This window comes from Marmota monax, unplaced genomic scaffold (genome assembly GCF_021218885.2).
Source record: "Marmota monax isolate L192 unplaced genomic scaffold, Marmota_monax_Labrador192_F-V1.1 WCK01_AAM20220418_F8-fsc00053, whole genome shotgun sequence".
Classification (NCBI taxonomy): Eukaryota; Metazoa; Chordata; class Mammalia; order Rodentia; family Sciuridae; genus Marmota; species Marmota monax.
The window spans coordinates 2,871,721-2,884,484 of NW_026693153.1; positions in this window are offsets into that span (position 1 = coordinate 2,871,721).

Genomic DNA, 12,764 nt, shown 5'->3' on the forward strand with positions numbered 1-12,764 from the left:
AGAGAAGTCCATGTAAATATCATTTTTCATTTCTTAAAAAGAAAAGAGTATGTTATTGACTCAATCCATTGAAATGTAGATGAAAGGTGCAATTTTAATTTTTATAGAAATTATAGGGTAGGATATGAGACTTATAGTGGCTCAAAAGTAGTGAGATAACATTTTAATAGCCTAATCTAGAATCTTGGGCATGTTCAGCATCTTTTTTTTTCCCTCAGTGAATAATATTACCTCAGTACTCTGACTCTCATGTATGCTTTCCACCACTGTTTGAGTGTGTGTTTGTGTGTGTGTGTGTATTTATAGAAAATACATTTTCTATTTGTGAATCTAGTGTTCTGAAGAATATATTTTTTCTTATAATTTGCAATCAATTTGAATAAAAATAAAACAAACATAAGCTCTTTGATCCTGCTCCAAATGAGCAAGAAAAAATCTAAAATTATATTTATTGATCATCTTATAAATTATAAGTATAAATACACACCTTGAATTTTAATGTATTGTAAAATTTCTCTTAATTGTAATAAGAATGAAGCTGTAATTCTCAAGATGTTTTCATCTTTGTTCTTCAACCTCTACAAAGTACATGTTATATTGTTTTTTCTCTGATTCAGATAATTCATTTTTTTTTTTTTTGGTCTGGAATAAGACACAACTGTTGGTATATAAAGCAAAAACCCATGATGCTTACAGCATTCTATAAACAGAATGCACAAAATTTGTAGAAATAGCTACTTGGTCTAACAAAGATGCATGTTGATCCAGATCAGCATATATACCTGGAATAGTAAATGAAATGATGTCTATTTCCTAATGATGTATAGCATATCTAAATCCCCATCATCAGCTAAGAGTGAATGTTAGAAAATCCTTCCTTTATCCTCAAATGATAAATGTAGCTACACAAGAATTTTAATGTGTAGGACTTTTTTCCCTTTCTTTTCAGGTGGTGATAATTGGGGAAGAAAAAAGAAATGTAAGTCTATTTAGTAATAGGAACCACATTCCTTTGCAAAGTAATTGCATGTAATTATCCCTTTCTTTCAGTATCCAAATTTGATTTTATGTAAATCAGGTAATTGTCAAACAATGATTCTCAGAGTAATAGTGAAAGAATCTTTCTTAATTTTCCTTCTAGAACAGTATATATATATATATACACACACACACACACCCATACACACATACATGTATCTATGTATTATATATATTCCTCTTTGGCTAAATTCTGTGGCTTGGACAGCTTTTATTTAACATTCTATATCTCAATTGACACATGTAAATGAAACAAATAATTATAATTTCCAATGGGACATTTCAAATAATAAGTAATTTAGGACTGATCTGAAGTATACTTCTTATTACTAACTTGTAGCATAAGGTTTGCTTTCAGAAATATCTCTATGTGTTGAAGCCTCACTTCTCAGCTTCCCAGAACAAACCTGCTTTCAAGCATTCTGACTATAAGTCTGATGATAAATGTACTTGTACCAGTTATGTCAGGTTTTCAAGTATGCTTCAGAAGGCATAATAACAACAAACACATTGCTAAAAATGCCCTTCAAATACTAAAGGAATGTCTGGGATCCTAGAATGTAGGTTGACTTCTTCTGTACCCAAAGCCATTACTACTAGTCTCTCAGGGTCAGTCTAAGCCCAACTGGGCCAAGATTTCCAAGTTGTTCTTAGTCATATTTATAGGCAAAAATATTTGCTTGTTTATGTGGAAATTACATGTGAGCATATGCAGATTATAATTATAGCTAAATTGAGGTATAATTCATACATAGTAAATTTTTCTTTTCAACGTTAATAATGAAGTTGCTTTTAGTACATTTGCAGTTATGTGACCATTACTGTTATCTGATTCCTGAACAACTTTATGACTCTATCACCCCCAAAAGCAGCCTTATACTTATCATGAATCTCTCCTTTCAATCCATGCTCTTGTTTAATTTGTCTTTGGATTTATCTATTCAGAACTTTACATATAAATAGAAACGTACAAATATGTATTTTTTTTATGTCTGGCTTCTTTTATTTGCATGATGTTTTTTAGGTTCTTCCATGGTGTATCATGTATCGACATTTTACTACTTTTTAGTGGCTAAATCATATTTTATTATATTCATGTATTGAATTTTGTATTTCTATCCATTTATCAATTGATGGACATTTGGGTTATTTGAACCTTTTGACTATTATAAATAATACTATCATGAACATTTGTGTACATTCTTTAGTATGACATGTGTTTTTAATTTTATTTGATATACTCTTAAGGGTGGAGTTGCTGGGTCATATGTAACCCAGTGTTTACATTTTCTGAGAAACTGCTAAATTCCAATGCTGACATTCCATTAGCCACATATGAGAAATCAAGTATATTTTAATAGTATTTTAAAATATATTAAAATATGAAATTTAATTTATACTAAAATATAATAAATCATAAACTTGTTTTTATTTTTGATATGAATGACAATTATTAGTATATTACTTTTTAAATAAAAACATCACAAAGTTGTTATAATTAGTCTGAAAAAAATTCTCCTATATGTTCAGATTGTAGTAAAGATTTAAGATATCATTTCTGCACAATGATATTACATTTCCAAAGAACAGATCTCAACTGGATCAAATTAATACAAATAATCATATTCAACATATACTTTTTGACTAAGAAATGAGGAATCTCTTTGGAACTATTTTCAGAATGAATGATTCTATGAGAGAGTCCAGAGATGATATAATTCCAAAATAATTAGAGAATAAGCTTAAGTGGATATACTTGCCAAAGTTAACAGAGGTTTATATCTAAGGATACTCTATGTGTGATATCAAAATAAACCATGACAACAAAAAGCAAAAGTAAAGTTGCTTTCATTAAAGAACAAATTAATGTTACCTCTCCTCACAGTTTCCTACAGATCCAAAAAAGACTAAATAAGGTCATAATATGAACAGATGGAATAATCTCTTAACAGATTTTATGAGAAGTATAGAAGAGGATGTTTACTACAAAATCTTTAGATGTAAAATCATAATTAACTATATAAGTGCAGTCAATTATGGCGATCCTTTTGGACAGAGTCACTAGACACTGTAAGGAATCATTGCCTTTGAGGAGAAGGAAGGGAGAGTGAGGAGAGAGAGAGGTTCACTTTTCATTTTGTACTGTGTGGGTAGAGTTTGAGCTTTCTAATCATGTGTGTGTTTCTCATATTTTTCCCCCCAACAAATATAAATACGGTTATCTGGGTACTTAAATTCGTCTTCTCCACACTAAAAAGTGCTGTACTTAAAAGACACCTATAAACAGAAAAACAAAAACAGAAACAAAGTAAAGAACACAAACCACGGTGTAAAGGCTAACACAAAGCTGATGTCCTAATCAAGGTAGTGACTTATGGAAAGATAATGTAATGGTGTCATGCTGGCTGTGCCTCGCCATGGAGCTATTCAAATAAAACAGCAAAACTAAAGGACCTGTCTATGGTAAAGCTCAAGGGGTGTTTTGGGAGTTGGTGTTCCTTTTTTGGAGTCGGCTTATATCCTCAGAACCTGGCTAGCATCCTGCTTTGCTTTGTGTCTCGATTGCCTGTGGCTAATATCCAGGGGGGTAATATAGAAATTGTGCAACCTAATTCAACTCAGGCAAAGCTAGGCGCCTGCTATGCAAGGGTTTTAATGTTCCCTGAGGGCTTTCAAATAGAAGGCCTGAGAGGAAAATGGTACTCTAATGGAGGATTCTGTGCCAGAAAATCATGCTCCCCTGCTGTCCCATAGTTAATCCAACTCTTAAGCATTTGTTATTCAGTATACCTGTTGGCCTATTTGATGCAGTGGCCAATACCCTAAATCCTCAGTTGATAGGAAGGACCCAAATAACAGTCTTGGCTGCAGATGGGTGCTCTGGTGACTTGCCCCAAACTCTAGGTAGACCAGAAGTCCCAGGCTGGCCTGGAAGTGGGACATAATGGGATTATGATGGTGGGTGAGGGGAAATTGGGACTGAATTATAATTTCAATAAGCTTTATTTCTGTGCAGTATGGCACCTTACCTGGAAAATATTTCCTACCCTTTGCTGCCTGACTATAGAAATTCAATGATGCCAATACACAGGAACAGTGGTGCTCCACAGAATGATTTTGTACCACCTCTCACCCCCTGGGGACATTTGGCAATGTCTGGTGTGGTTTTGGATTGCACTATAGGCAGGTGCTACTGGCATCTGGTCTACAGAGGCCAGGAATTCAGCTAACTAAAATCCTACAATACACAGACAACCCTGCCACAAGAAAGAATTATCCTGTTTGAAATGTCAACAGTGCTGCTGTTGAGAAATATGAAGTAGAGATCTGCACATTCAAAGAGTCTTATAAAAACCTTGCTTGATTCATTTGTAGGAAATCTCTCAGTCAAATCCAGATCTTACCTATTTTTCTTTTCATGGAGTACCCTCTAGGGAGTAATCCCACTAGTCATACCTGGGCAACTCTGAGAAAATGTTTCTTTTTACAGGGCTAGTGTAGCTACAAACTCACAGGGGACCCTCTGGACTATGACCAGAGCTCACTCAGGACTTCAAAGAGGACTGTATATGTTTTCTAAACCCACCCTGCAAAAGAGCAGTGGCAATTTATTTCTGCCTAATGCTTCAGAATCAAAAACGCTTTTCTCTGTTGCCTCTATCTTGGTCAGTCTCAGTTTCCATCTCTCTCCTTCCCTGTCTCACTTTCTCCTTTCTGTCTGCCTCTAATTTAGTCTTTCCCATTGCCCTTTTCTCTCTTCTGAATTTCTTGTGTATTATTTCCCCCTTATTTTGTCTTCTGTGTCAACCTCAGTCCACGTACATCCCTCCTCAGGTTTCTCTTCTCCCTCTACCGTCTCACTCTTTCTCTCTACACTCCTTTTCTTTGTTAGTTTTTGATTTTCTTTCATACACCTAGAGAGCTAAAACAAGAATTGAATATTTATTGTGCTTATGGAATTTAAATTTCAACCCTCACGTTTCTCGTATTTAAAAAAATATTTTCTGTTCCTTTACATTTTAAGATCTTTACAATGTCTCATTAATGTCACTGTACCTCACTGCCTCCACTATAAAACATGGTATCTTGAATAGGATATACAGGGGTACATGTGGCTATATAAACATTTATTAAATTTAATCACATGTAATTGTTGGAATACTAATTCCCAGTCCCTGACCAAATCTACCTCTTAACTTAAACACAGTGATACCTGCCTCACACACACACAGACATACACATCACACGCACACACTGAAATACTAATAGGGCATATTAATGGTGGTGCAGCTTGGGCCCTAATCAGACTAGATGATGTAATCACTATGTGCAGAAAATATTTATATTGCTTCAAATTATTGCAGAAACCAGTCACCCTCCTCCCGTGTGTTGGGCCACATGACTGCAGATGTCTTCAGTTTGCCTCAGCTGTGATCCCAAGTGGATTCACAGGCTTAAGCCTCTGGACCCTCATCCTCCTCAAACAGGTTCTGAGTCCTTATAAGCCTCCAAAACTTAGAATGTGCTTAAAGCTACAGTCTGCTTTACTTTCACCCTAGTGGGAAAGGCAAAAGTTGACTTGCAAGGTGACTTTGGGTAGGCCTGCAGATCCCAGAGAAACTGCAGTTATACTAAAGTAGGACGGAAATTGTGCAGATTGTACTGTGAAGTGCTCTGGGGTTGTTCTTGTGCTCGTGCATCAAGAGTTAGTGCTGACCTTTTATTGGTTGAAAATGCATAATAGGTTCTGCTTTGACCAAGAGTTTAAAATCAAATAATGGTGCACTCTTTAATTATCCTGATGCCATGCAAACCAAGCACCTTGGATGCAGATGAATTTTGAGTTGGCAGTGGCAGCTGCAGAGATGTCCTGTGGAAAGCATTCATGAAGGTGTAGGTTTAATTCAACCCAAGCTTTAGCAGCACATAAAATATGTGTGACTCTCAGGTGGCTAGGTGGTTAAATTTACTAGGGTTAGAACATCTAAAAATAAATGGGGGAAAATGCCATGTAGGGATGACCTTTTGAAAGAAACGTTCCATGTCAGAGACCTAAAGTAATTGACAGAGCACATGAGCCATAGGGGTCTGACAAGAAAGCATTAAAAGGCATCCCTGCTGGATGAGGAATGGCTTTCATTTTTTTTTCATTGCTAATTGATGACTTTCACTATTGTTTTAAAAAGAAATCTTCTTATGGCCATAGAATTTAAAGGGTTCATGTATAGGCAGAATCTGACAGAATATTCAGAATACAAGGCACATTCTGAAGATAACAAGAACTGCTCTCTTTTGAATCTATATCTTAACTGCAAAATTTACTTTATGAAAATATGCAATCTATTTTTTGCTACAATTCTTTTTAAAAACTTCACTTCAGACGTTTTCGAGCCTGAACTAAATGTTCCACATTATAAAGCTTCTCGTCTCTCTACCCTCCCACCCCAGCCCCCTTTGGAACACTAATGGCAGTTTTTGTTCCACTTTAGATAATGAGCAGGATGAGCTGCAGGTTTCAAGAGGATTTGTGCTATCAGTTGACAAAAACAATGAAAGGGAACCTGGACTCATTCCCTGTTTCCTTTTAACTATTTCCTGGAAAGGGTTCCCAGTAGCCATTAACTTCCCTCAGACAGAGATGAACAGAAGTTCCTGGGCAGTGTGGCTAAGGCTTATTAAATGATAATATTTTAAAGGAAATGATATATGTCTCCTTTCAGGAATTAAAAAAAAAACAAAAAAAAAAAACGAACAGTAGTCTAGGTGTTAGTCTGGTTCAGTTCCAGTTCCAGTTCCAGCATATAGGATTCCGTGTGGAAACAATACAGAACACTTGGGAAGCAAGCTGTAATAACTATGTTCATTTCTTGGAGCAGGCCAGACAGACAGCAGCCTGGGCTCCCCCTGTGGATCTTCTGTCCATCACTACTCTGAAATGAGCAAGCAGTTCTCAAGGTTGAAACTTTGACCTTAGTGTTGAAAAGGGATGAAGAGAAGGTCCCTTACTGACTCTTCCTGGGTGCTCCTGTTAGGTGTTCTCCTGAAGTCCATGTATGTCCCAGCCTGACAGCCTTTCCATTTATTAAAACATTATCACATGGAATGTCGCTTGGCATTTTACACTGCTGTTTTATTGAAATCTATTTTTTTTGCAAATTAAAAATATAGGAAAATAAAAATAAATTAACCATCATTTGTACTCCTGCCATGTAGTAACAACTTTTTTATTATTTTTAAAAGAAATATTCCTATCCTGTCTTTTATCAAAAATAATGTAGGCTTGTTGTAGAGAATTAAAATACACACACACACACACACACACACACACATCCCAAAATAAAATTAAAAATAAAACAGCAACTACCCCTGTTTAAGAATAAACCTCAATACTCTAGGCAGACATTGTCCCAGATATAATCCAGATAACAAATACAAAGATAATTTTAATAAATATTGGGTAATATAGATGAATAAAAAATAAATGAATATAAATTTTACTTTTGGTTAAAATCAACAGGCAAAGAGACTGAAATGAAATGAACTATTGAGTCTTAAATACCTTGAGTCTCTAAAAAACGATTTAAAAATTCCTTATAAAGAAAAATTTTATGAAAATGATTAAGAGTGCAGTCACTGCACTTTTATAAAGCATTATATTTATAATTTAAACAATGAAAATGCTGTCATGAATAAGAAGAATTTAAGGTTTTCAACACATTTCTCAGCTTTCTTATCCATGTCTTTATACTTTTTGCTTATAAAATTGGCATGTAACTTTCTACAATTATAACATTTCCCATCAGTGTTTGCAACCATAATGCTCTTGGTTGTTTGACAATTTTATGTCTAACTGGGTCAGACTCAGTCACACCAATGTTTTTGTTTCTTTTCACTTTTCTGTTTCATCCTTCAGAGTAATGCCTGGAACATAATAGACACTTTGTATTTATTCAGTAAAATTTTATTTATCTCAATAGTATTTACTGAGTTGAATGAATACTTTTATAGAATGAATTCAGTATTCACTTCTGTTCCTTTGAATATAGTAACTTTATTTCTCAACTATATATATTAATTTAAACTAGATGGATTTTATTATTTTTTCCTAACAGGGGATATAGGTAGCATATTTGTGATTTTTTTGTTGTTGTTGTTGGCATCAACATCTGGATAATATCTTATTTGTTATAATGTGGGTATAATGTGTTACAGTTTCTGCTCTTTAGGACTTTGTAAATACCAATCCATTTTTACTGTTTTTGAATCTTTACATGAGTTTGAGGCCTGGCTGATTCTATCTTTTGAATGAGTTTCTAAATTTTCTGCTTTAGTATGTATTTAAAAGCATACTCTATTTTGTCCACTTTTAAAATTAGCAAATTGTCTACTTTTTAAAAGTTAGGTTCTTTAACACATTAAATAGTTATTTTAAATTATCTGATAGTTTTGACAATGGTGCCAGATTTGTGTCTAGCTGTGTTGATTCTTTTGGCTTTTGGGATGTTTTGTCTTGTTTTTGTTTCTTATGTTTTGCAATTATTTGTTGTTAGTAGTCATTCTTGTGTAGGACAGTAGATCATTTTTAGACTGTAGTATGTTGGACTGGACATTTGTTGTATTAATCAACTTTTATTTGCTGTGACAAAATACCTGAGAAAATCAACATAAAGGACAAAATCAGAAAACTTTTATTTTGGCGCACAGTATCAGAGGTTTCAGTCAGTTGATTTCATTAGTTTGAGCCCAAGGCAAGGCAGAACATCATAGTGGAAGGACATGGTGGAGGAAAGTTGCTCAGTTCATGGTAGTCAGGAAGGAGAGAGAGAAAGAGAGAGAGAGGTAAGAGAGGGGGGAGGGAGGGGGAGAGAAGGAAATAAAGGGAGGGACCTGGACCTGGGACAGGAGATAGCTCCTAAAGTCATGCATGCCCCCAAGTAGTTATTGACTTCAACTATGTACTACTTCTGGCAGATTCCACCACCTCCCAATATGCCATTCTGCTATGAATCCATCAATGGATTAATCCATTGGTGAGGTTACCACCCTCATGATCCAATTACTTCCTGAAAATCCCACCTCTGAACAATGCTGCATTGGGGACCAAACCTTCAATGACTTTGGGGATTCCAGATCCAAACTATAACAATTGTTTATCCCCAGTGTAACACATGCAACAAATACCTGAGTGATACTTTGTGTTTAGAATGTGGGCTGATAAGCCAGAAGGATTCTGATAGCCACCTATCACCTATCTCTATGCTCTTTGTGTGGTGTCATGTTCTTTTATTTATTTATTTATTTTAGTGATTCCTGAATTACATCCAGGGCCTTTGGCATGTATGGTAGGCAAGCACTTTATCACTGAGCTATGTTTCCAGCCATTTTATTTTTTTTTTAAGTTTGAGTTAGGGTCTCCCTAAGTTGCATAGGCTAGCCTCCAACTTGCCATCCTCTTGCTTCAGTTTTCACAGTACTTTGGATTATGGTTGTATGTTACCATGATCAGCGGTGATGTGGCACTCTTATTAGTCTGGTGATGGAGGTGGTAGAAAGTTACATTTTTACTATTCTGATTAAGCTTTATTCTTAGGCAGGCTCTGTGGTCCTGAGTTTCAGTGTATAGCCTTTTTAGTGTTCATGTTTTTCCCTCAGCCATAATTATGGAGGCAGCATGAATTTTTGTAACTCCTTGATGGTAAAAAATTTTTCATCTCCCGTTCTGTACCTGCTGTGTTTTTACCAGTGTCGTATGCACTAAGATTGTTTTACCTTTCCCCTATAAATTAAATTTTCTATTCTGTAGACGTGATGGATGGAAGGCTCCCAATGGAGATTTTTATCCTCTCTGGAGCAGCTGCAGTTCCCCTCTCCTGAAATACTGCATGAGGGACACATCAGTGCTCTCAGTGAGTGGGGATCGATCATGGAGCAAAAAAAAGTCAGTAAGCCAGTGCTAGCTCCCCTTGTATCTTTATCCCCATGGGCCCACATACTCTTCTAGCAGCCCACATTCACCTTTACTAATTTATTATCCATGCTAGTTGAATTGTTCTTTGTGGTGTTGGGCTGTGTCTGCCTCAGATCAGGAAGTGCTCCCATGTTGTCTATTCATGTAGGCCAGTCTCTGCAAGACCACACCACCCTTTTTCTGCCTTCCCAGCCCAAACCACGAGCATGTCTTTATATTTGAAAACCTTATTATTTATCTTTGAAGTTCAACTGCTTAATACAGTATGTCTTGGTGTGATTGCTCTATGTTGATCTTTCATGTATGCTCTTTTGAGCTGCAGTTTTTCTCTCTTCTTTTCCCAAGGAAATTTTCTTAAAGTGCATTGCTGAGTAAGTGTGTTATTCATTCATTTTATGGATGAGTTCCTTACTATAGCGAAAGCATTATAATGAAACATCTTTACTTGTTAAAATATCATTTGCTTCTCTCTAAATTCTTAGAATTCAGATACTTTACATCTGCATTCATTTTTTATGATGAGAATATTTCCTCTACCTCAGTTTTTCCAATTCTAAATATCTGTATTTGTTTTCTTATTTTGTTCTAACCTAACATTCTCGTTAGTTAAGAAGAGATGATATCTTAGTTGGTTTAGACCACTTCAACAAAATACCATAAACTGGGTAGTTTGTTTACAAACATACTATTTTTTTTTGCATTTCAAGAGACTGGGAAGCCCATATCAGGGTGCCACTAGATTTATTGTGTGGTGTGGATCTGCTTTCTGGTTCAATGGATAGCCAGCTTCTCCTTGTTTCCTCATACTGTGAAAAGGGGTAAGGAAGCCCTCTGGTACCTCACTTAAATAGATGCTAATTCCATTCATGAGGGTGGTTCTTTTATGAGCTAATCACCTCACACAGGCCCCACCTACTAATACTATCATATAGGTGATGAGCTTTATTCTATGAATTTTGAGGAGACACAAACATTTTGACCACAGTAGACAGCTTTTGTCTGCAACTGTTTTCCTTAATGTACCTCTTTGTATCTTATTCTTTTATTTTATCATCTAACTTGAGCTTTTATTTTCCTAATTCAATGTGTTAAAGTTTTATCATGTCATCATGGAGTAATTATGAGGAAAGATTTCCTTTTCTATAGTATTGATTCATTTCTAGTTTAGATTCTTTATATTGTTTGGTACATTTCTTTCTCTCCTTTTAATGTACTGCACTTGTATGGTGTATTGTCAAGTTCTGTCCAGAAGCCAGAGACCATCTATGTCTGCTTGTCTAGTGATCATAACCCACTTATGTATTCTACAGGACAGTAACACTTTCTATTAACTGAAATCATCTCTTTCCACTGCATTAGGGAAAACACAATAATCTCTTTCCAGTGCACTAGGACACACACACACACACACACACATCACACACATCCTATTAAATATATCCTGGTTAACAGCATTACCAATATTATGCACTTTCCAAATGATGAAACTGAGAGCTGAATTTTGAATTTTCCCTATTATTGATATCCAAGAGGCTTTTGCTTTATTTTAGGCAATAGATACTAGGGTTTGATTTTAGGCAGGGGTAGCCTGGATGTATAAGAAACATTTGAAAAAGACTTACGATGTATTTGTTGTATATCTTGGCCAGAAAATTCAAATTCTCTAAGCTTTTTTTTTCCCCTTATTTTAAAATGGAGCTACAACTTTCCCATTTCTCATGTTATGGTGGAGTTTAAATTAGATGATAAGTCCGAGTTTTTATGTCTTTGTCTTTATGACCTTTTCATAAAGGGTAAGACATAGTAAAGTGCCACATAAAACAGTCATTATTTTTATATATTTCAAATTGATTAAGATGCCAAAGATGATACAACTAATAAGGAGCAGATGCAGAATTTGAAACTAGGGCCCCTAGATTTGCACTTCAGACCTCCTTCTCTTACTGTGCTTATTGTTCCATAGGTAACCTGGAAGGAGCACCAACACAGAGGTCAAGCGAATGCCAATCCAGCAAGGGCCAATGTATTTCCAGTTGGATGCACAGGGCTTTTATAGTTGCCGCAAAGCAAAGGAGGTTTTTATTACCTAAACTTTTAAATTTCTTCTGGTCAAGTTATCTGAGTTTTTCTTGTCTTCTCCTGGGTCTGTGCTATCCACTATAAGGCAGTTTGTTCAGAACTCATCCTTCTCACCTATCATATACTGATAAATCAGGGACACCAAGACTTGTGGTCACAAATTTTATTTGTCCCGCCTGGATTCTTGGGCAGACCATCAAATGCACAGTGATTTCATGCCCAGGAAGCCTCAAGAATCATAGATCAGTTGGCAGACAGACTGTGAAACATGCAATGTTTATGATGATCTATGTTGTACAATCATATGAGATAGATTGCATATATAATGCTCATCAGTGTGGAGTCATCTGGGGAAGCATCTGTTGAATTTTGTTTGCCAGCTTGAGGAAAAGATATTACCAAAAGGTTGGCAAAGGCATTTATGTTCTTATTGTGTGAGGCAAATTTATACTTTTTACTGTGACTCTTGGAGTGAAATGAAGCTGTACCTTTCTCCCCATAGAAGTAACCATGGGCCATGCTCACCATTCTAAACTCCACTGAAGATGCACCATATGCCACGGCTTCCTCAAGGGTTTTGATGGCAGAGAGCTTTATACTAATAGAGTCTTTTCCTTTAACACAAAAGCACAGCTGGAAAATATTCTTCTTAAGCAATAAGAGCATCAAAGTGTGCATA